Source organism: Mobula birostris, chromosome 6 (genome assembly GCF_030028105.1).
Source record: "Mobula birostris isolate sMobBir1 chromosome 6, sMobBir1.hap1, whole genome shotgun sequence".
NCBI lineage: Eukaryota > Metazoa > Chordata > Chondrichthyes > Myliobatiformes > Myliobatidae > Mobula > Mobula birostris.
Window position 1 is genome coordinate 174,479,729 of NC_092375.1, and position 25,031 is coordinate 174,504,759.

Sequence of the window (25,031 nt, forward strand, 5' to 3'; positions counted from 1 at the left end):
ATCAGGTTTATTATCACCGGCATGTGTTGTGAAATTTGTTAACTTAAACAGCATCCTGACATTTTTTGATGTTGTCCAGGTGCCCCAAAGCAGAGTGGAGAGCCAGTGATTTTGCATCTGCTGGCTGTTGCAGGAGTTGGTGAATTGCAGGTCCTTGCTCAAACAGGAGTTACTCCGAGCCAGAACCAACTTCTCGAAGCATCTCATTAAGGTAGATGTGAATGCTAATGGTTGATAGTCATTGAGGAAACTCAGTGTAATTGCTGCCCTTTTGAAGACTGTGGGAACTTCAGACTACAGCAGTGAGAGGTTAAAGATGTCCTTGAGTACTTCAGCCAGTCAGTTGGCACAGGCTTTCAAAACCCGACCAGGTACACCATCAGGGCCTGAGGCCTGGTGAAGGATAAATAGCATTTACAGGAATGAAAAGCTTACACTTATCCATTAGAATAATAAAGCAGTTACAGCAGTCAATGCTGCTATTGTGATCTTGTTTGGTTAGAAAGAGAAGCTATAACCATTATCACGTGGTTCCAATGACATCCAGCAATAAGAGGAAATGATTTGTTTACAGATTACTTTGAATGATAGCTGAATTTAAAATAAGCTTTGAGAGCCATAACTACGTAATATAATAAATGTATTTCGTTGTCGTTCCACGAATGGTTGTGAATGGGTACGGCGAAGAGATGAGGTAGGGAGGGGAGCATCCCCTCCTGATGCCCCTCCAAAATCTGCCTTTCTCTAAAAGCTAGAACTTGCAGATGCAGGACACCTGAAACCTCAGCTCATATTTTTCTCTCCACAGATATTGCTTGATCAGCTGAGTATTTACAACATCCTCAGAATCCGGTTTAATATCAGCGGCATATGCCATGAAATTTGTAAACTTTGAGGCAGCAGTACAATGCAATACACAGTAAATATAGGGGAAAAACTGGATTACAGTAAGTACACACATATATTACGCATCCGGAGTTTCTCCGGTTAGCGGACGATTTCCCTCCACACCTCTCTGACGTAGTGGGGAATCACGTACGAGGCAAGTTACGGCAGTGGTTTGCCATTGCCTTCTGCCGGGTGAGTTTCCAAAGAGATCACCGGCTTGTAACCCAGCACGAATGGAAAGTGTGCAGGGGAGCCGGCTGGCTGGATTTGAACCCGGGACCTTTCGTCCCGAAGTCCGGCGCTGATGCCACTATGCCACCAGCCGGGTCAAACAGTGCAAAAATAGAAATAAAAAAGTAGTGAGGTAGTGTTCATAGGTTCAATGTCCACTCAGAAATCGGGTGGCAGAGGGGAAGAAGCTGTTCCTGAATCGTTGAGTGTGTGCTGAGTTTTTTTTAGTTTTTTCCCCCTTTTAACCAACTAACATCCCACTATTGACCTCTTAGTGGAATGGTAACAATGTTGAATAATTCTTTTAAATTGGTCCATTTTTCTTTCTAGACAGATGGGTAACTTTTAATCAAAATTATGTGCTGTTGAAGTTCAAAATATAAAAGATTTCACTGTTTTTGTACAATTCCAAGGTTGTCTGAAAATTTTGAGACTGTCATTGGAAAGGACCTCCCAGCAAACACTGATACGTTAAAGTTTGTGCTGAGACTTCACAAAGCTTTGACTTTATCAGTTTTTATGTCTCTAACTTCTAGGTACTGATTTTTATTGAATGTCTGTGATTTTGTTATTGGTTAGTGTAAGGTGCTGATTTGTGTTTTTGAAATTTGTGTTGGTTTTAAAGTATCAAAAGTTGACACCATGCAGAGTAATCCTCACGCATTCAGTTTTTTCTACTCCATTTCCTTTTTCTGTTGGATTTTTCCTGTTCTTTCATCCGTTGAACCAATTTTAAGATGTCTGTTGTGTTGCCTGTTTACAGAGCTTCTTCCTTTCTCTTCTCTATTCCCACAGTTACCTTTGTGCTGCTTCTCCCGTTTCATTCCTCTTCCCAATCCTCAATATTTGTTCCCTTCTCATTTCCTGTTTACCATTTCGTTTCTCCTTCTTTATTAATCACATCTTCTCTCGAAAACGCTCACTGCCTGTAAGTTCCCTTTTGGAGATGAGCTTTTGAACTGCCTGTTCGACCTGGAATTTTTGTGGTGTGAACTGAAGTCTCAAAGGTGCTGGATGCTTTCAGTGTGGCGTGTACGGGCGGAATTGAGGTGGTGGGGCCTGTGCCTGAGAGTGAGGAATGGCCATTGATGGAGTTGGTTCGAAGTTGCAGAGTCGAGGTGGCGGGGCCTGAGACCAAGAGTGAGGAACAAGCTGATGTCTTGACTGATTTACATGCCAGGTCAAGATCGGAGAGGCTGGGTATTGGCCGAATCAAGGTTTTGGATTCTGGGCCTAAGAGCGTAATGAAGTGACAGGGCCGGGGTCTGAGCTGTTCAGCCGATTTAAGCACTGGGCCAGATTGAAAAGGTCAGGGTGTTGGGGTTGGGGATGAAAGATGGGCCAGTGTCTAGCTTGCTGCTCTGTGGGATTTATTTATCTGTGCTGAACTGAGGCTGTGGCCGCAACTAAAGGACTCCTGGGTCAGCTGGGACTGGCTTCGTGGCTGTGGGCTCACTTCCATGAACTTCAGTTCCAAATGTTATTTGCTTGCTTTTCTTGTTTGCATAATTTGTATTTTTTTTCCTGCACAGTTGGGTGTATGACGATCTTGTTTTTTAATGGGTTCTATTGGGTTTCGTTGTTTTGTCCTTGCCTGTAAGGAGACAAATCTCAATGTTTTATATGGTGTACACACTGTGATAATAAATGTACTTTGGACTTTGAAAATTTGTTGGCTAGTTTTCGCTTCTCCCTTCATTGCCTTTCATTCTCTTGCCTTATTACAAAATAGATGGCATGAGGGATGCAGTCACCCTGTTAGTTTTTTTTAAATTTCCCTCACCGTCAGCTCCTTGCCACCCCCTCTCCCCCAGCCTTCAAATCTGTTCTTGTATCCAAGCCACTGTGAGTATGCCAGCCTCTCAATTGTGCTGCTCTGGCAGGAATGGTTGGTTTTCTACACATTCTTGTAGGGATTCCTGTTCCCAGTGGAGCTCCTGCTGACAGATTGCAGAAAACTCAGCTCCGGTATGAACAGCAGCGTCAACACTTGGAGCCAAACTTGGCTGAGCACCACACCAGTAGGAATGGGGCTGGCCTAAGCTGATTTAAGTCTGTAATTGCTAAGCAAGTCTCCCAAGATGCTAACTGTCAGCATATGTGAGTACAATCCATTTGGTATCGTTGTCTCAGAATCTTCAAGTCATTGAGGAGAATCATCTGATCCTATTATTAATATTGTTATAACTTCTGTGCAAATTCACCTGCCACTTCTCAGCTCTTGGACTCTTCCATGACCTTTTTTTAAAACTGAGGCTAAGTGCTTTCTTCTGAATTGCTTAAATAACTGGAGAACCCCAGCAGAACATTAGGCTTGCAACAACTCTCATGGCCCATGAGAGATGCCAAGAAACAGCATGCTGATGGTAGGTTTGGTTACAGGCCTGCTGCTGGCAAAATTGGTGGCATCTGTGATCCACTGCTTTGGTGCTGAGGAAGACATATTGCCTTACAGCAGAATAAGCCCTGTTGGCGGCTACTTGGTGAAAATCGCTGAGAGACTGAGTGAGGGAATTGACGCTTTGTGACGAGCTTCCAAATAACTGAGTTCCAAGTCAAGAAGAGAACATTCCTTTATTACAAAACCATGAAAGACAAGTGATCAAAATTAGTGACATCAGAATCAATGGAATAAGAGTAGTAGCTTAACCAAATTAATGATAGTGAAATTGATATTAATGATATAAGCAATATTAACAATAACAGAATTAGCATAACTAAATTACAAAATTAGCGAAACAAGTGAAATAGTGGTCAAAAGAAATATAATTTTGAAATCTGTTAATATAATTGTGAAATACCCTGTAATTAATTATGTGTAAATGAAAATAATCCATAAATTTAACAGATAGTAAATGTACCACAACCTTTGAAATATTTTAGAACTTTTAACATACTTACCTTGTTTCAAGCTACAACACTGTTACAAATTGTAACAATAAGCACAGAATGGAAGCCGGTAGCTCATCGTTAATAAAGTGGCCAGCTGAACGCTGATGCCATCTAGTCAATCCATTTTACTTTTGCTGTTGTGCCTGTCAGTTGTTTTGACTGCTTGACGTTGTGTACTTGTGTTGTGACTTGTGGTTTGTGTGTGTTTGATGTGCGTACTGCAAAAAAAACATTTAAAGTGCTGCACAGTTTTCAAGCCATGTAAAAATTTCCTGCTCAGAGCAGTGGTTGATCTGCGCAATTGGAGGGAATGTTGACCTGAGTGCTTGTGCCTTGCATTACTTCTTTGGTATCAGCTTAATCCTAACCGTACAAAATCTGATGGTGACATTTACTGATAAAAATTGTTATACTTTCCATTTTTTTCCTTTTTATGCAGAGAATTTATTTTACTGTACTTTACTCGCGGTCATTGAAACATACCAACCAAATGTTTTGTCTTTGTATTAAAGCTGAATTAAGTGCTATAAGCGAAAGATGCAGATTCCATGGTTTAGTGAATGATGTTGCACATGCATTTTGCAGTAAATCTTGCACATTTGAAGAGTTAACACAAGAGATTCTGAAGATGCTGGAAATACAGAGCCACACACGCAAAACTTTGGAGGAAACCAGCAGGTCAGGCAGCACTTATGGACCAAATAAGCAGTCAACATTTTGAATCGAGACCCTTCATCAGGACTGGAAAGGAAGTGGGATTGAATAGGTATAAGATAGCAGGTGATACATTAAACCAGGTGAGGTGGAAGATGGGTGGATGGGGAGGGGGCCGAATGAAGTGACAGACTGAGAGGTGACAGGTGGAAGAGGTGAAGGGTTGAGGAAGGAATCTGATAGGAGAGGAGAAGGGACCATGGGGGAAAGGGAAGGAGAGAGGTGATGGGCAGGTGAGGAGAAGATAAAGGGTGAGGAGGGAGCCAAATGGGGAGTGAAAAGGAGAAATTATAGCAAGTTAGAGAAATCAATGTTCATGCCTTCAGGTTGGAGGCTACCCAGATGGAGAATTGTTTATATTATTCCCTCAAGTCTTATTGCAGTTAGTAACTTAAGATGTGCAGTGGTAATAAGCTTTTGCCAAGGTAGGGAAGCAATAGTTATTAAGTTGGAGAGCAAGTACAGCCTTGCTGATATTCTATTATTTGTTCTGCTTGTCTGATTAGACTGAAAACTCTGAAGCCCTGAAGTTGGTTCACATTCTTTGGCCTACATTCTTTACATTCTTTATAGAAGCTGCTGTGGTTTACTATAGATGCCACAAAAGTGGGCTGTAATGGACAATAGCTGTTCTGCATGAAATGCACTATTGATGCTTTTGGAATGCACTCCAGCTAATAAAACAGTAGCTGTTTTATCTTTGCCCCGATGGAGCCTGGCACTTAAATTGATGCGCTTCCAACACCCGCCCTGGGGCAGAGTCAGCCCATAGCCACCAGTGCAGTCTTTTATTGCTTGGAGTTCACTGTGCTTATCGCGGGTTTGTTTGACTGAGGTCATGTTAATGCTCGAGCACTGGGATTCACTAAATGAATTAGTCATAGCAGCAAGAAACTAATATGACACCATGATTCGAAGAAAGCCACGAGCTTGTTAATTTTTTTGTTAATCATTCTATACCCAGTGTTGTTGTTCTTTGCTTGTCCCCTGACAAAATGGACAAGTTTGTTCAGCAGTTAGAGGCATTCTGAAGCATACAGTAGAACTGACACTTTATTCTCTTTGCTGCCAAGAAATGCTGGCTAACTTGTTCTTGATTTGATTTTTGCTTTACTTGCATGGAAACTGAAGAATGGATGGGAGTGGGGGTAAATCAGTCCACATTAATTTCTCTCAGGCAATTTCCTTTTCTCTAGATGTAGGCAAGGCTGATTGCAGGATATTTCTTGGTGTTAATGATTTATATTTAGTTATTAACCTGCAGTGCAGAGTACACCAATAATCCCTCAATTTAATTCCTGGCCTAATCAGAAGGCGGGAGGAGAAGATGGCGGCGTGACACAGCTCGCAGCGGCCACTCCGGTGGTGATGTCTGTTATTTGTAAAGTAGGGTGCCGTGCACAATCCTGATTTGATGGAGTCGGACGTGAGAGCACGGAGGAACATCTGGTGAAACTTCTGAAATAACTGTTTCGCTGCTGCTGCTACTGTGTGGTCCAGAATCTCCAGAGAAGGCCCCGAGTTCTTGGCTTTGCTTGTTGCTTGGCGGCCAGGGCAGGGTCGAAGCGCTCGGCAGAGGATGGTGCTCGGAGGGGCTGGTCAGAGGCTTGAAGTTTTCGGATGCACTCAAGAGTCCACTGCGGTCGGGTGCTTCCAATGGTGCTGCTTCGGCAAGTTGGCAGCGCTTGGAGGTTCATGGCGGGAGAGTTCCTCCCTTCTGCCGGCTGCATGAGATGATGAGTCTATCGGGACTTTGAGACCATTTTTTCTACTGTGCCCATGGTCTGCTCTTTATCAAATTACGGTTTTGCTTTGCACTGTTGTAACTATATGTTATAATTATGTGGTTTTGTCAGTTTTAGTCTTGATTTGTCCTGTGTTTTCTTGTGATATCTTTCTGGAGGAACGTTGCATCATTTTTTAATGCATGCATTTCTAAATGACAATAAACGAGGACTGAGTGTCCTCATAATCTAATCTAATCACAGAACAGTTTACAATGACCAATTAACCTACCAACCGGTACGTCTTCGGACTGTGGGAGGAAACCGGAGCACCCACAGTCGTGGGGAGAATGCACAACCTCCTTACAGACCGCAGTGGGAATTGAACCGGGGTCAGCTTGTACTGTAAAGCATTGTACTAACCGCTGTGCTACTGTGCCCCCCCCACTGTACCGTACATGTGACGGTGGTGAGATACTGAGATCGTAAATGGAATGGGCACTGCCAAGGATCATATGTAGTTAAGCGGCTTCGTAGGATTATTCCGAATATCATAGCTTCAGGGCTTAGGGTACTTTCCACTTAAATAAATAGTTGAAATAATTGCAATCTGTGATTACTTTTCTTGTCCAAATCCAATCTGTAAAAACTTGAAAAGTATTTAACATATCTAGTCATGTTCAGCTGCAATAAAAATATATTCCCATATTTTGCTAATTGCATGTTTATGTACCAGATAATTAATACTTTGTTTCTTTCTATAGACAAGAATTTTTAGTGAACTTGATTTCTTATTTTATCCAATGCAGCAACTTGCATTCATACAGTGAATAACATAATGGCATTGAAAGACTTCAGAGTTGTAATTAATGATTGCATTCCACAAATTATAGGGACTTAGCATGGTCTCCATTGCCATGTGTAGATCTCTGTCCTCCTAACAAGTGTGAGGGTTTGGAATTTTGTACTATATATGAGAGGGGTAGACTAGTTAAAGAGCTGTATAGAAGAAATTCCAATGCATTGCTGCATTATGGCTGAAGGCATAACTGCCAAGGGAAGGGCCAAGAATCAAACTAAAGTTGAGGAGGGAAGATGAAGGGAGCAAATTTGGAGATAGAATTGGGCAAGTCCTTGATTGAACTTGAACAATAAAACAAGAATTTAAATTTTTGAGATGAGAAATGGGAGGAATCAATAGAGGCCAAGTCATTGGGTATATTTAAGGCAGAGGTTGATAGATTCTAGATTAAACATGAGATTCTTGATTAGTCAGGGCATGAAGGGTTACGGGAAGAAGGCAGGAGATTGGGGCTGGAAGGGAAATGGAGTAGCTATGATGAAATGGCAGAGAGCGAACTCAATCAACCAAATGGCCTAAATCTGATCCTATGGTAGGAGAAAGGAAAATGGTTAACATGATATAAAATAAGATGAGGAAACATTCTTGGTTGGGTTAAAATGTGAAGAGGAATAAAGTTAGTGAGAAGTTAAAGCAACAGGTCCTGGATATATCAGGGCAGATTGGGGCAGGAAGTGAGTGGTCCAGTAAATGGGAGAATATAACATTGGGAGCTCCATTTTGTCTCACTGAGGTGTCTGGTTCACTTAACTGGCAGGGGCTTTAGGGTAGGGAAGGGGCAGGGACAAGAATTTGAATGTGATCTTCCCCCCATTTAGCTGGAGGATGCTGTGGCATATCACAGAATAGTGCCAGTCTAGGCTGCTGTTCAACAGGTGGCGTAATGCTTCATCATCTTCTATGTTAAAAGTCTATTCAGATCAATTCTCATTTTATTTTGCATTCTTACTCTTTGGCTCCTTTATTTCTCTGCTCTTACAGTTGCTTGAAATCAAGACTTTCATTTTTAGCTGTGAGGCAGTGGAACCCAACTTCAAAGATCTAGAAACAAATGGAATTAAAATATGTTTAAATGTGGGCCTTCAGCAGGAACATATTCTGTACAACCCCACCACCAACAACAATATTTGTTGTGTAATTGATTTGAATAAAATGTGCTTTTGAGATCAGGTAAGATTACATGATCTGCATCCTTCAATAAAGATCCAACAAAATGCATTGGGCGTTATGATTTGTTGTTCAAATATTGTGCAAATTAAGGGCAATTTCAGGTCTGAAAAATGTAGAAGACAAACTGAAAACACAAGTGAGCCCTCTAAGCTTAAACAAGTGATGTTTATCTAAATTAATGAACTAAATAGAGGGTGAGAGTTTGGGTTAGGTTTGCAAATTTAGTAATTAATAAAGAATAATGTTGCACAGTTTACTTTTGTGCCAAGGTATTTATTAAGGCAAATACTGCTTTTAGTCAGACATGAATTATAATATATGGATAATGTACAGCCTGTAATTAATGTTCTAACTATGCAGTCTTTATAGTTAGGGAATGAGCTACTAATTCTCTAGTTACAGGTTATAGTTGACCCAGTACCTTTTTCTTCTTGGATTTCAATAGTTGCCTTTCCTTTTCCACTGAAGTATTTTGTTCTCTTATCTTTTGGAAAAGGGGATTGGACAGGCTATTGAACATCTATAGCTTGCTTTATCATTCATTGTGTTTCAGCACAGTCTGTCTGTCCTGTCCTCATCCATTTTTTCCTTAAATACCTTAAAATTCATCAATCTGCCTGGCATGTAATCAATGATAGAGAGTCTGCTGACTTCCTGCCTTGGTGAATTTGAAGATTTGACACCATTTGAGTGAAGAAATTTCTCCTTGTTTTAGTTCTACTCTGCCTGTCCCCTTATTGAGACTTTATTGCTTAAAAATATTAAATAGGATGTGTTTTTTTTTACTATAAATGTACAGATGCTGAAGTTGAAATCAAATTGTTATGTGTGAAACGTTAAGATGTTTATTGAGAGGTGACGTAACACCGCCTAAAGCACAATCTGTTTCTTTTGGTTTAAAAAGTCGTCTCCAGCTTTAGATATTGTTGCACAGGGTTACAGATGACTGCGGGCTGATAGATAGGCTGTAGGTTTCTACAGATGCACCCTGGAGAGCATTGTAACTAGCTGCATCACCATCTGATCGAAAAGAAGCTGCACAGGATCGAAAGAAGCTACAGAAACTTGCAAACTTAGTCAGCTCCATCATGGGCACTAACCTCCATACTATCTAGGACATCTTCAAGGAGCGATGCCTCAAAAAGGGGCCATTAATCATGAAGGACCTCCATCACCCAGGATATGCCCTCTCCTCATTGCTACCATCAGGAAGGAGGTACAGGAGCCTGAAGGCATACATTCAACAATTTAGGAACAGATATTTCCCCTCTGCCAGAAGATTTCTGAATAGACATTGAACCCATGAACACTACCTCATTACTTTTTTTTCTTTATTTTCCTACTAATCATTTAATTTAAATTTTGTTTGGTGTTTCTCTCCACGCCTTGTTGTAAATTGGATGGCAACCTTTGCCACTTACTCAGCATTTGACTATGTTTTTGAGGCGGAGTTGCTAGCTCGATGCTCAACCCAGCACGTTCAGAGATTTGGCCGGACTCAAACCTGGGGGACCACTTGCCTCAGACTCCGGCGTGGATGCCACTACACCATTTAACCTTTGACCTGTGAGTGGGCCTTCTGTGTAAATTCACTTAATCCCTGGCACGATTAGCAGTCTGGAACCAGTTTTGGGTCCCTTGTCATTCCAAAGAGCGCCTCAGTATTAACAGGAGGTCCTGAACCTCAACCAGGTATTAGCTGCAGTTATTTGATTTGAGCAATGTAGTTAGCAGCAACAGTTTAGTCACAATGGAAGGAAACAGAGTCTGGTGCAAGTGGTGTGGAGGGGCAAGGAGGGTGAGTTTGGGTTGATTCTTTTGCTGCTGCTTGTGTGAAGGGAGGGGGATGGTGGCTTAGGGGCTTTGATATTTTTATCATTCCTTCTATGGGGTTTCTTGTTGCATGGATGTCTGTGAAGAGTAAGAATTTCAGGTTGTATATTGTCTGATATTAAAATGAACCTTTGAATCCTTTGAATAAATAAAACTTGTACATCTGATGTTGTTTCTCACAATAGATTGTGACTACATTCAGTGTTTTCTGTATCACGGGATCGTTTAAAACTTACTGGTTTTCTAAACTTAATTGGGTAAAAGGCAGTAAATCCTTTTGAAGATCAAAGGGTAATGCAGTTATGTTTGTTATTTTCACATAATATATTAAAAATTATATTATGTAGTGACTTAGCGCAGTGCTTTGTACACACCCAACATCATTGGGCTACAAACGCACAACCTATGGACACCCCGTATGTATGTGAGCTCCCTAATATTAAATTTAGAAATCCAGCATACATATGTATGTTTGTTTCTACAAATGGCAGAGCTGCTATCTTTTTTTGCATTTTAAATAATTGTTTTTTTCCTCGTCGATTTTGCGTGCTTTTGATGCCATTTCTTACAGTACTGTGGAGGTAAGTTTACCATATTGAGTGCTTTTTGTGAATTTTCTGACTTGGGAACATCTGTATTCATGCAATATATTCATCACTTGGGGACTGTCTGTATTTGAAACTGACTTCAGTAGAACTATCCTCAGTATAAATAAATTCTTCTGTTGTGATTTCAGTACTTTTCTCTGCCATTCATCGAGCTATGTCCTCCAGATTTTGTCATTTCTTTATTATGTACTTTTTGGTCCAGGTTTGCTAAAATGTTGCTGGATTTACATTGCATTTCAAATTTCAAAGTACATTTGTTATCGAAGAATGTATATGTTATACAACCTTGAGCTTCGTCTCCTTACAGGCAGCCACAGAACAAAGAAACCCAAACGAACCCATTAAAAAAAGACTGTTAAACACCCAATGTGCAGAGAGAAAACAAAACACACTGTGCATATAATGAAAGTAAGCAAATAGCTTTCAGTACAAAAATGAGTTCATAGGCATAAAGCCCAGAGTAGGCCTCAGTCTTGGCCTCAGTTCAGCGCAGAGCCAAGTAAACGTTGTGGAGCAGCAAGTAGAACCAGACCCACCTCACCCCTTGTCCCGACATCCTGCGTGTTCAATCCATCTGGCCTGGCATTCTGAGACCATTTTGTGAAGACATGACTGTGCCATGGTCTCCTGTATATTCCTGCGTGATCTCGTGTTGGCTGACACAGGAGATATTGAATCTGCGGGGCAATCTGTAATTGGGTACTCATGCAGACTTGATGTTAGGTGAGCGCAGAACACTCTGGTGTATGTGAACTGAATCCCCATAAGTTCCTGGAATTGTTGCCCTTTTCATCAATTATCCAAAACTCGTATCTAGAAGGCTGCTAGCCTCAGCAGTGATAATGAAGAGTCTAGGAAAAGATTTTATTGAAGAACCAGTATGTTTTAGCATCTAGGTCATGCAATGAACATGATTGCTTCAATTGAGAAGATAACTGATTAATTTTAGTTCACACAACACACATCAAAGTTGCTGGTGAACGCAGCAGGCCAGGCAGCATCTGGGAAGAGGTGCAGTCGACGTTTCACTCTTCCTTCAGTTAGTCCTGACGAAGGGTCTTGGCCTGAAACGTCGACTGCACCTCTTCCTACAGATGCTGCCTGGCCTGCTGCGTTCACCAGCAACTTTGATGTGTGTTGCTTGAATTTCCAGCATCTGCAGAATTCCTGTTGTTTGAATTTTAGTTCACAGTTGCTTTAATAATTGTCTTGAGAGCATTTATAGAGCCTACAGCATCAACTACTCAGGACTCTTAAAAGAAGTTACTGGTTCTAAACAATTATGGAGAAATTAAACTGTGTGAAGAGAAGGGTCTGACGAGTGCCTTCTGAAGTGAAAGGATTTTTGCTTTGCAGCATGGTTCTGCAATAGTGACAGGATTTTGGTGCACGATGTTAATGGTGGTGCTGCTTCTGTTACAATGACTGTCGTGTTTAATAGATGACAGTTGTTTGCCAAGGGTTTTTGCCCTTGGGCAGTGTGTGATGCTCGAAGACTGTCATGGAAAAGCTCTGAGGAAGACACTGTATGAGGAAGACAAAGCTGTACAGCTATCAAAATGAAAGTGGCAAGGACGGGAGAGTGAAAATAAGTGAGGTGAGAGGAACAAAAGGAATATGAAGGTGTTTTGGCGATAAACAGTCAATGTTGGCCAGGCTTCGGGATTTATGCTGTTGATGGTGGAACCATGCAAAGGTTGTTTTTACAAGAGAGGTTTGCAGACCCATTGGAAAGAGAAAGGTGAAGAAATGTGGCCTGTGGAAATTGAGAGAATTACTTAGTAATTAATGATGTGCAAGTTAATAACAATATTTTTATAAAGTGGGGAGAAAAAGTCACATGCCTTTGTTTTCCTTTGAGACTCAGCATTAAATAACATGACAGGAATGGCAGAGAATAAATCCCACAGAGCAAAAAAAAGGAGTTGCCAACGTGTCTCACATGAACCATTGTACATGCCAGCAGGAGACTGTGGAAATTTATGGCACCAATGAGGCCATTTGTCCCATCTTCTTTGAGAAGAAATGGGATAGACGAGAATGGTGGGGATAAAATGGCTATTATAGGCAGCAGCGAGATGGGAAGTGGAAGTGTTATTAGATTAATGCAGAAGGTAGTGATGGATGCAGGTCCAAGTGTGTCTGAAATCTCACAGTGCAAGAGAAGTTTCTAACAACTCAGTAAATTTTATTTAAAAAGTGACAACTGCTAATATGTTCTCAATGTTTGCACTTATCTTGAGATGAAGGTTCCTTGACGGCTGGTATTTGGGTTCCTTCACAGCCTGGTGAAGAGTGTTTTAAATATAATTTTATTTTATTTATCTTGAATTTGATATGCTTGTTAAACCACTGGCCCTTAGCGCAGCAATGAAGGTTCCTCCATCTCTATTGCTGTTTCCACAACAATTCTATATTTTTAAACAAGTCTGGGCTATTAGCCCTGAGATGAATCCCTGAACCTGGAGGACTGATAGGCCACTTTTAATCTGGCCTTGACCCTTTGACCTGTTTGGCTTGGGTGACCCTACCAAGGGCCAAAGCACAAGGCCCTGACTCCAGCCAACATAGCTGTCTGGGTCATTGAGGCACACAAGCCTCCAAACCCAACTACAAGCTGGTGGTCCTCTTGGACGATGTCGTGAATCGCACTTGCAATAAGATGCTTTGGAATACAATGAAGTTCAGTTAACTCATTGAGAAAAGGTCTTAATTTACTGTTAGTATGAACTTAACTATTGATTTTCTGACCTAATGGTAGAGTGACACTCTATCGGCTGTTGTTGCGTTCACTGTGGTGTTTTTATGGTACAAATGCATCAAATTTGCAGCTGCAGAATATTTCTCATCTGCTTGATTTTACTCATATTTAAGTGCTTTGAAATGGGTTTTGACTGTTTCATACAGGCTTAATTGACGTTCAACCACAGAAAGTCTCTGGAGATGTGCATTGCTTTTTGAAGCTCTGAGACGAAAGGGAAGGTTTTAGCCAGCAGCAGTGAACTGAAGACCCATACGTATTGTGCATGCAGGTTCATTGGTCTGCTTTGCCTGTGCAATAACTCGAATGTGAGTCTATCATGTCAAATAATTGTGGCTGCTGCACTGATGCAGTTAATGGAACATTAATATTGTTGTGCAAATCACAAAAGAACTCCAGCAAATTCAGCTTTTGTTGCCTTGTCCCATTGGTCATTTGTCCGTAAACTATCCATAAATCATATGGACAGGTCAGTTGTGGAGTCATGGATGTTGCAGAATATTGGAATATCAAGCTGAAAGGAAGTGGTGTCAAGTTGAAAACATCTGCCATTGTGCTGACAGTAAATATATTTATTTGCATCAATTCCCAGTTAGCATCTGCATAAATAAGTCATTTCAAGTCATGACATTTTTTATAAAAAAAGCATTTTCTGTAGATCAAAGTACACTTAATTGATTTATATTGGAAATTAATCTTTAAATCCATTAAAAAAAAACCCACAATTTACTGTTTTTCCATAATTATTGATAATTACAGAGATATCAGATGTTTTTTATTTATAATATTAATTTCTCATTACGAGCTTTCTTTCCTGCTGCATTTCATTTTACCCCGATTTGACTCTTCGTTCTATTTTCTTCTGCATCGTTCTTTTGGTTTCTCTCTGAACCCAAAATCCCATTGGTTGAGGGGGATAAATTATTGATCTCAGTAACAGATGCACACTGTTCTTTGCAGCACACTTAGACATTTGCAAGAGGTTGGATATCAAAGAGCTTTGATCTAAAGGCTGCAGAAACAGATGGGTTAATAACTTCTTCAGGCCCTGGGTTTGGTGGAGTGGGAATTCCTGGAGAGCACGATTATTTGGTTGCTCACTATTAATGTCATCCTCCTCGTCTTTCTTTGTACAAAGACTCCATTCCAGTTTGTCCATCCCCATTGCATCTGCTCCCAGAGCAAAACTTTCATCATAGGTGTCTAAAATGACTTCCTTTCTCTTTTGTCATGGTGTACCCTGTACCCAAACTAACTGGGCTCTTAACTGTTTTCCTATTTCCTGTGTTTTCTGGTCCCAACCACCCCCCTCTCTTAGACAGACCATGTATAGTGTTCCCTTTGTTTCACCTCCCATCCCATCAACCTTCGCATTCTCCAAAATTCCTGTAATTTCCAATGGAATTTTCCACCAGCCCCCTTTCAAAATTCTGAGGGGAACATGCCTTCCACAGTTCCCTGAGCTGCTCTACTACCAACCACCCCTTCTCTGGCACTACCCCATGCATTTGTGGATTGTACAACATCTGTCCTTTTACCTCTGCTCTTTACATCATGATTGCTGACAACGTGGTCCCGTCGACCTTGGAGGAATCAGTCACAGACTGGGTGACTGCGTTTTGGAGAGCTCTGTTAAGGGTGATCCTAAGCTTTCAATTGCAAATCACTTTAATTCTCTGCCCTCCCCTCATTCTTCCTTTCCTGTGTTTGATGGAACAATGTTCAAGATATATTTATATCAAGGTACATACCTGTCACCATATACAACCCTAACATGACGCATTTAGAAAGCCAATACCTCACTTAAGTTGATGACATCACCTCATCTTCCTTCTGTACTCATTTGAACTCCTGAGAAAATTGAACTTAATATTTGTTAATCACTGTTATTTGAAAATGCGTGGCTCCAATTTGTTTGTCTCCCTTTTATGTGTTACTTTCTCATCTTTGGCCTGCCCTTGGCCTCACAGTCATTCCCTTTGATATCTACCCCCCCCCCCCCACCACACACATTTCATCGCAGTTTACATCATGCTTTAAATCATCTTTTTCACTTTTTTCACTGTTATAATAAAGGGTTCTAAACTTGGAAATTGGAAAGGCTAGGGTTATTCCCACTGGAGGGTAAGAGGTGAAGGATGACCTTATTGAGGGTTATAGACATAAGGACATAGAGTAGAAAGTAGATGGTCTTTTTCCAAGGGCCGGGGAGTCTTAATATTAGAGAATGTAGGGTTAAGGTTAAAGGGTAACTATTTAAAGGACTTCTACGTGATATGTTTTTCCACAGAGTGGTGGCTACGTGGAACAAGCTGCTGGAAAGGTAATAGAGGCAGGTGTAATCACAATGTTGAAAGTGTATTTGGCAGGTACATGGATAAGAAAGGAGTAGAGGAATATGGACCAAACACAGCAAAGTGTGACTAGTGTAGGTTGGCTTCTCAGTGGTCATGGACAAATTGGACCTCAGGGTGTGTTTCTGTGTTTCATGTTTCAATGGTGTAGTGAGTTATATCAGACTTTGTCCTGAGCGACTGACATCGAGCATGCAAACAAGGTGACTTGCCCAATTTGGCCTACAGCACAGGGACAGGGCACTGATACTGATTCTCTTATCTTGCCAGATGATTTGAAGCATTTTGTAGAGGAAGCATTGGTAACATCTCTCTAGTGCTTTAAGATGTCATACGGTTGTATCCATTTTTCTGCTGGACTGAGTTTTATAGCATGTTTGCTGTCCTGATCTTCATTTGCTTTTCCCATTGGATGGCCAAAGGTGATGGAATCATGATGAAATTCATTCTGTACAGAAAGACATGATAACCCTGTAAGACGAGAAGGCCCTTTTTTTGTCCTCCTTGATTTCTGGATAAGCCATTTTAAGACTTAGGGAAATCTAAGCACATTTAATTATGAATTGCTTTTGTTCTTTAAATGTTGAGAACATTTAAAGCAGACCAAAATTTGTCGTAGTGTGTCTTGGTGATGGATAGGGTTAGACTTTGAAGTTCAGCTGAGAATTAAGTAGTGTTGAAGTCTGCTCTGTGGGGTTTGGCATGCATCACAACGAGCAACATCGGACCAGAAGTTCCAGAGCTGCTGTTATTTTATAAGTGGGATGTTTTTACATTCCACATGCAGCAAAAAGCCTTTATTAGAATAAATGTTGTTATGAATTCTGCATTGTTATGTGCACAGTAAAGTACTCTTAGTTTATAAGCAGTCATGTTGTAGAACAGAGAGACCTTGGAGTACAAGGACTTGATTCCCTGTAAGTGGCTTTGCAGGGAGACAGGGTGGTGAAAGCTGCTTTTGGTAAGATGTCTTCATTAGTCATCTGTCAGGCTGTAGAGTATGAAAGTTTTGCTCTTGTGTTGCAGATGTGCAAGATGTTGGTGAGGCTGCATTTGGAGTATTACGTCCAGTTTTGGTTAGAAAAGATACAATTAATCTGGAAAGAGTGCCAGAAGAGGTGTACAAACTTATGAGGTGATGGATAGGGTGAATGTGTGCAGCCTTTTCCCCAGGATTGGGGAATCGCAATCAAGAGGACAAGAGTTTATGGTGAGAGGGGAGAATAGAACCCGAGGGACAACTTTTTTTTCCCAGAGCGTGGTCAGTACATGGAATGAGCTGTTAAAGAAAGTGGTTGAGGCAGGCACACTAACAACATGTGAAAGGTATTTGGGCAGATACATGGATAGGAAAGGCTCAGAGGGGTAAGGGCCAAATGCAGGCTGATAAGACTCGCTTACTTGGGAATCTTTGGAATACTAACATAAGAAGCAGGACTCAGCCAATCAGATACTCCAGCCTTCTCTGATCCTCCCTTCAGCTCAACACCATCATCCTGTTCTCTCCTATTACCCCTGAAATTTAAGTATATGCAAGGATCTGTCATTAATATATTCAATTCTGAAGAAGAGAATTCCAAAGGCTTGCAATTCTTCAAAAGAAGAAATCCTTCCTCACTGTTGTGAATGGGTAAATGCGTGTTCAGAAATTATGCTCCTGGTTTTAGACCTCTTGGCATCCATCATGTTGATATACTTCAATACCTTTCCAATAAAATCATCTCTCATTCTTCAACTCTCAAATGTCTGTAGCCCATCTGCTCAATCGCATCATCCCAGCAAACAACCTTCCAGTTGTAAGTATTTTCTTAAAGTTGGAGTCTGAAACTGTACACAGTTGGTCAAATTATCAAAACTTTCCTACTTTTATGCTCCGTACCCTTTGTAATAAAGACCAAGTTCCTATTATGCCTTCTATTCGCTTGCTGAACTTCCACACTAACAATGTGTTTGATGCATTTGAGCCCTTGTTTCTACTGTACCACAAAACTTCATAGTTTCACTGCATTTAAGTAATAATTCGCTTCCTCATTTTTCTTGCACGGTGGATAACCTCGCATTTTCCCATATTACATTCCATTGGCCAGCAACGGTATGTTAAGATTTTCCTGAAACAAGACTCTGCCAATGTTTACAGGCGCCAATTTTACCTTGCTGAAATTGCAGAATAAAATGTTTACATCTGAAGGGGGATAAGGGGAAAGTGCTTAGGGATTCAGAAATTCCTGGAGAATGGACTGACAGAAATGTTTCATTGAACTGGAGTAACAGAATAGCAGCTGCTGGTGACCTATGCATTACAATTCTGTGAAATCACTTATCTATAGAAGTTCTGGTCTGCTACATTTTTTAAGTGTAGGCTTTTGAATGAAGGAAACTTTGTAATATTTTAAAATAGAAATGCTTCAGACCTAGTTAACTGATTTTCCAGATGTTCAGTAAACTCAAACTGTTCTATCAATATTTATGATTATAAAAATCCTTAGCTTCACTATTTCTGATCATTTACACCCTATCCTTATTATGTGCATCTTCAAACAATGCTGATTCACAATTATGTGAGGAACCTATTTCTACCAACTTCTCCTTATATGTGTCCAAAACTCTCAGTTGTGCGAGGAGCACTGCTTTCCCATCAATACAAGTCACGTGCGCACGCCTCACAGTCTCACTCCCGCCACTCTGGCATTGGTTTTGGCAACGTATGGATGTGCGATCTTGCACTCTTAAACTTTTGTTGTTTTTACCTACGGTGCAGTGATTTTGTGCTTGAAATATTTAACTGTGCCTCCTAAGCATCCGATGTCAAGTCCTGGGCCATCAGCCAAGCGGCAGAGAACTGCTTTAACACTTGGGAAAAAAAAAGTTGGAAATTATAAACAGGGTGGCGTCAGGTGAAGGTGACACAGCTCTAGGACGCTACCCTGTGCAGTTGTGGGCTATGATAGCTGAGTTAGGCATCACAACAAAACAGGTGTTTAATGCTGACGAGACCGGGCTTTTTTGGAAGCGTATGCCGAAGCACATTTACATAAGTAAGGATGAAAAAACTGTGTCAGGTTTCAAGGCAGCAAAGGATAGATCGTCTTTGCTTATGAGTTCCATTGCTGAAGGAGACTGTAAGATGAAGCCTCTCTCAGTTTACCATTCACTAAACCCCTGTGCTGTTAAGGGTTTGAGTAAGAAACCTCTCAATGGAGCGTGGAAATCAATTTGGGCGGAGTGTGTACACACCCTCAAGGGGTTTCCTGCCTTCGCTGCAGCTGTCCAGGATTGTGTGGCCCTGGGCCGTAAAATTGATGGGGAAAGATTCTCAGATCTCGAGACTGCTGACGTGGTAGAACTCCTGGATTCTCATGTTGAAGAATTAGGTGTGGATGACTTTCTGCATTTAACTCAGACTGAAGGTGATAACGATGAAGATGAAAGTGTCGAGTTGCAGGTGAAAGACTTTGCGGTGAAGCAACTGGCAGAATTTTTTAAGGCTGCGGAACACTTGGCACAAATGGCGATGGATATGGACCCAAGTTTAGAACAGAGTCAGCATTTCAGTCGTTCCCTGCAGTCAAGCCTTCTTCCCTACAAGCAAATTTATGCTGAAAAACAAAATGCTGCCAAGCAAACAACCCTCACCACTTTCTTCAAATCGGTGTCATCTCCTGCTGCTGGCAGTTCTGACAGTTCTGTGAGTCTTCCTTCACCCCTTGCCGTTCTTGATGATCCTGACGACACACAACCATCCACCTCATCCATGTAAAGCTGCCTGACACCACAACAACCACTCATCTCCCAGAGCGAACACACCTGCCACTGTTGGTGAGTACTGTACACCCTAGTATGTTAACTTTCTATGATTTATTACGTTGAATATTACCTTAAATTGATGAAATATAATACGAATGTTGCCTTGTGGTACTGCTTTTGTGTAGTATTGGTATGAAAATGTGAATAAATTACAGACAAAAACCTATTTAGGAAGCCGTCCAGAACGCATCCCTATTTTTTCCATTTAAATAATTATTCACATTATGCGTTTTCACATTATGCGTCGACTTCGATGAACGTATCCCCCGCATATAACGAGGATAAGGTGTATTTATTCTCATGATCTAGTTCAGTAACAAGCTATCCCAATCAACCTCAACTATATTCCAAATGTTTCTGTGGGAATCTTCCTAATATTGGGGCAGAGGAGTTGGAGAGACTCAGTAGCTTTAAATTGCTTGGCATCAAATTGTTAGAGGATCTAGACTGGGTTGAGCACATGAGTGTCATCTCAAAAAGGCATGACAACACCTCTACTTCCTTAAAAGTTTGCCCAAATTTGCCATGTCACTAAAAGCTTTCACAAACTTCAATAGATGCACAGTGGTAAGTACAGTCGGCCCTCCGTATCCGCGGATTCCTCCCACTGCGTATCGGGAAAACCCGGAAGTTCTCTCTCCAGCACTCGTTGTTTGAGCATTGTTTGCCTCATGTCTCGTTCGGTCGCTACTTGTGTTGTATGCACCCTTTGTTTCTGTGAGAAAATGGCTCCTAAAAAGCAATTAACCAACCACGGATCGAAAATACTGTATAAGTATCCCCCGCTATCCAAAAGTAGTGTGTTCCTATGAAACCTTTTGTAAGCCGAAATGGCGTAAAGCGAAGAAGCAATTACCATTAGTTTATATGGGAAAAATTTTTGAGCGTTCCCAGACTCAAAAAATAACCTACCAAATTATACCAAATAACACAAAACCTAAAATAACACTAACATTTAGTTAAAGCAGGAATGATATGCTACTAGCAGAACCAATAGTAACATCAGCAGCTTTCAAGATTCTTTCTCTCTGCGTGTAAATAATATGAATGGTGGACATAGGCAAGTTCAATGCACGTGCAATGTCTTTATTTCTTTTACCATGATTGAAACGCTTAATTACGTCCAGTTTTATGCTAAGCGTTACACCCTTACGAGCTCTCTGATACCTTAGGACACATCTTGCTAACGAATGCACAAAATAAATCGAGATAAAGCACTCTCGCTGCTCGGGGTGCACTCTGCCTCTATAACGGCTCGCTGCAAAACAAATGCTGAACGCTATTTTTGCTTTTTGTAACACCCTTACGAGCTCCCTTAGGCTTTTATATAAGGGACGAGCATCTGCGAATTTTGGTATCTGCGTGGGGTCTCGGAACCAGTCCCCCGCGAATACGGAGGGTGGACTGTATCCTAACTGGATGCATCATGGTCTGGTGTGCAAACATAATGCCCAGGTACGGAAACACCAGTGCCTAGGAACAGAATGTGACGGACACAGCCCAGTCCATCACAGGGGAAGCCCTCCTCCGCATTAAGTGTATTTATATGGAACATTGGCACAAGAAAGCAGCATCCATCATCAAAGACTACCCCCCCCCCCCCCACACCATCTGGGTCATGCCCTCTTCTCACTACTGCCATCAGGAGGAGGTACAGAAGCTTTCGGTCCCACACCACCAGGTTCAGGAACAGTTATTAGCCTACAGCCATCATGCTCCTGTACCAGTGTAGGTAACTTCACCACTAATCTGAACTGATTCGACAACCTACAGACTCACTTTCAAGGACTCTTTACAACTCATGATCTCAGTATCATTTTTATTTGTACAGTTTTCCTTCTGCACGTTAGTGATTTGCCAATCTTTGTCTGTTCATGTAAAGTTTTTAATAAAAAAATTTTATTGTCCTTTTCCCTGCAAGAAAATGAATCTCAAGGTAGTTTATGGTAACATTGAAACTACTTTAAACTTTTAATTTAGTGGTGTGTAAAAATGGCTCACCAGACATTTGTTATTGGTGATAAGATTTATAATAGTCAGGAAGCTGAAAGAAGATATAGTTGGGTTTGTTCCTGAGAATGGATATTGTCATTCAACTCTTTCATGAGCTGTAGATCAGTCAGTGAGGATCTCTGAATAGGAAGGAAGGGATGCTGGAAGCTGTTAATGGAACAGTTCCTCTCTACTTCTATGATGATAATGTATTTTTGCCATTTATTTATTTAAAGGAACTTGGCATTCCTGGTATTGTCTGCTCCTATTAGTCCTTAAAGAAAATCTTATTTGCAATGTCTATTCAAAATGTACTTCCAAATAAAGCATATGTCAGATATTAATAATTTACTGACATTGCAATGTCAGGTCTCTGTTACATTCAACTGCAGAATATTTGATAGGAATGTTAAAATTAAAGTTTGTTTACTGAGTTGTAGCACCTTGTTGATCTTGGCTTTGAAAACTTTTGCACATTGATAAACCACAGTTTATTCCTTGGTTTTGAAAAGCATTGCAATTGTTTGTGGAAATGATTAACTGTAGCCATTTTTCCCAGAGGAAAATCTCATAATGTTGTCGAACTTGGACACCAGTACCATATCAACAAACCCAAACATAAGGTGTTGCAAAACACGAAGAGTCCTTGCAACCCACCAGATCTGCTGCCATATTTCTCTCTGCATGAGCTGTCTAATTTATTCTCACTCATGCTTGTCAACCCTTCCCACTCATGCAGGCCATCTGCTACCCTTCTTAATAGCCATCTCTTTTAAAAGCAAATTAGATGCCTGCTTCAAAGAATTACAGACCTGTTTCAATTTGATAATCACGCTCAATGTACAACCATTTTTTCTCTCACAACAATTCTTTTATTTTGTGGTTAATATCTTTTCACCATTTTATGCTATTATCCCTGACTTTAAAATGCGTTTATTATGTTAGTTGGCACAAGTCTATCTCTTACCTAGCCAGTAAAGGTATCCATACAGTCTTTTGTTGCACTTGTCATGTTCAGTATATCTGCAATTTGGTTTTATCAACAAATTGTTCCCCTTCCCCCCTCCCCCCACAAGGCCCTGGATCATGTTCAGTGAATTAACTTGTCCTTAGGGTAAACAGTAGCAATGATTTTCGCAATTTTGTCCAAGTTTTCCCTTATTCCCTGCTTTCTAATTGGTTTCAAAGATCAAAGTAAATTTATTATCAAAGTACGTATATGTCACTTTATACAATCCGGAGATTCATTTTCTTGCGGGTATACTCAATACGTCCAATAATTATAATAGAATCAATGAAAGACCGCACTAACAGGGTGGACAAACACTGAGCAAAAGACGACAAAACTGTGCAAATACAAAAAGAAAGAAAATAAAAGAAAATAATAATAATAAACAATAAATATTGAGAATATGAGATGAAGAGTCCTTGAAAGTGAGTTCATAGGTTGTGAAGTTGAGTGAAATTGTTCCCTTTGATTCAAGAGCCTGATCGTTGAGGGTTAATAACTGTCCCTGAACCTGGTAGTGAGAGTCCTGAGGCTCCTGTACCTTCCTGATGGTAGCAGCGAGAAGAGAGCATGACCTGGGTGGTGGGGGTCCTTGATGGTTGATGCTGTTTTCCTGCAGCAACACTTTATGTAGATATGCTCAGTGGTGGGGAGGACTTTACCCATTATAGTCTGGACTGTATCCACCACTTTCTGTAGAATTTTCAGATGCTCCCTGCTATGTATCTATAGATGCTTGCTTTGATTGTGGAAAAGATTAAAAGTTGTTTCATTCTTAGAAATCTGACGAGCTGACAATACTGCATCCACGTTAAGGTGACAGTTAGGGTTATAATACAATACTACAAGGAAGATGCCATAAAATCAGTCGCATTAGTTACATAGCAGACAGATGGGGATGCAGCTATCAGCTAAAACAAAATGTCTGCCTGACATCATGTATAACCTGTTTACTGCATTATCGATTTTCCCCCTCACCCCAAAGCACTGTAATCGCATGGAAGATATTAAGGGAAAAAGAACTCTAAAGTACCTCTCCAACCTTTCATAAAATGAAAATCAGCTCAGGAGATCACAGAGAACACAGTTGGAAAGACAGCTGGATTCAGTCCCAGGCAGGTGTTGGGCAGCAACATCTGAGTCGACATGCAGAATCAGCATCTACCACACACCCAGCCTGCGGTATTCCAGAGGTTTGTGGCTCCCTGGGAAAAGAAAAGCTGCTTCATGTCTTCCTGTTGAACATGTACCCTCTGTTTAACTTCGTAAAGTTATATTTTAAACTTTACGAATAATTTTTGTTAATTATTTTTAAAAAATGACTCTAGTCCTTAAAAACATAGACACGAGCAAATCTGCAGATGCTGGAAATTCAAGCAACACACACAAAAAGTGCTGGTGAACACAGCAGGCCAGGCAGCATCTCTAGGAAGAGGTACAGTCGACGTTTCAGGCCGAGACCCTTCGTCAGGACTAACTGAAGGAAGAGTGAGTAAGGGATTTGAAAGTGGAAGGGGGAGGGGGAGATCCAAAATGATAGGAGAAGACAGGAGGGGGAGGGATGGAGCCAAGAGCTGGAGAAGGGAGAGGATCATGGGACGGGAAGCCTGGGGAGAAAGAGAAGAGGGGAGGGGAGCCCAGAGGTTGGAGAGTAGGCAAGGAGTTATAGTGAGACGGACAGAGGGAGAAAAAAGAGAGAGAGAAAATGGGGGGAGAGGGGAAATATATATATTTTTAAAAATTAATTAAATAAGTAAATAAATAAGGGATTGGGTGTTAAGGGGAGGAGGGGCATTAACGGAAGTTAGAGAAGTCGATGTTCATGCCATCAGGTTGGAGGCTACCCAGATGGAATATAAGGTGTTGGTCCTCCAACCTGAGTGTGGCTTCATCTTTACAGTAGAGGAGGCCGTGGACAGACATGTCAGAATGGGAATGGAACGTGGAATTAAAATGTGTGGCCACTGGAAGATCCTGCTTTCTCTGGCGGACAGAGCGTAGATGTTCAGCAAAGCGGTCTCCCAGTCTGCGTCAGGTCTCGCCAATATATGGAAGGCCACACTGGGAACGCCGGACGCAGTATATCACCCCAGCCGACTCACAGGTGAAGTGTCGCCTCACCTGGAAGGACTGTCTGGGGCCCTGAATGGTGGTGAGGGAGGAAGTGTAAGGGCATGTGTAGCACTTGT

General features: G+C 41.1%; 1 protein-coding gene across 6 annotated transcripts in view; it reads left to right on the plus strand.

Annotated features, from left to right (window-relative positions):
- The window catches only part of fmnl2a (formin-like 2a), a 242,760-nt gene that overhangs the window by 51,015 nt on the left and 166,714 nt on the right, over positions 1 to 25,031 (plus strand). The gene's annotated exons all lie outside the window — the stretch shown is intronic.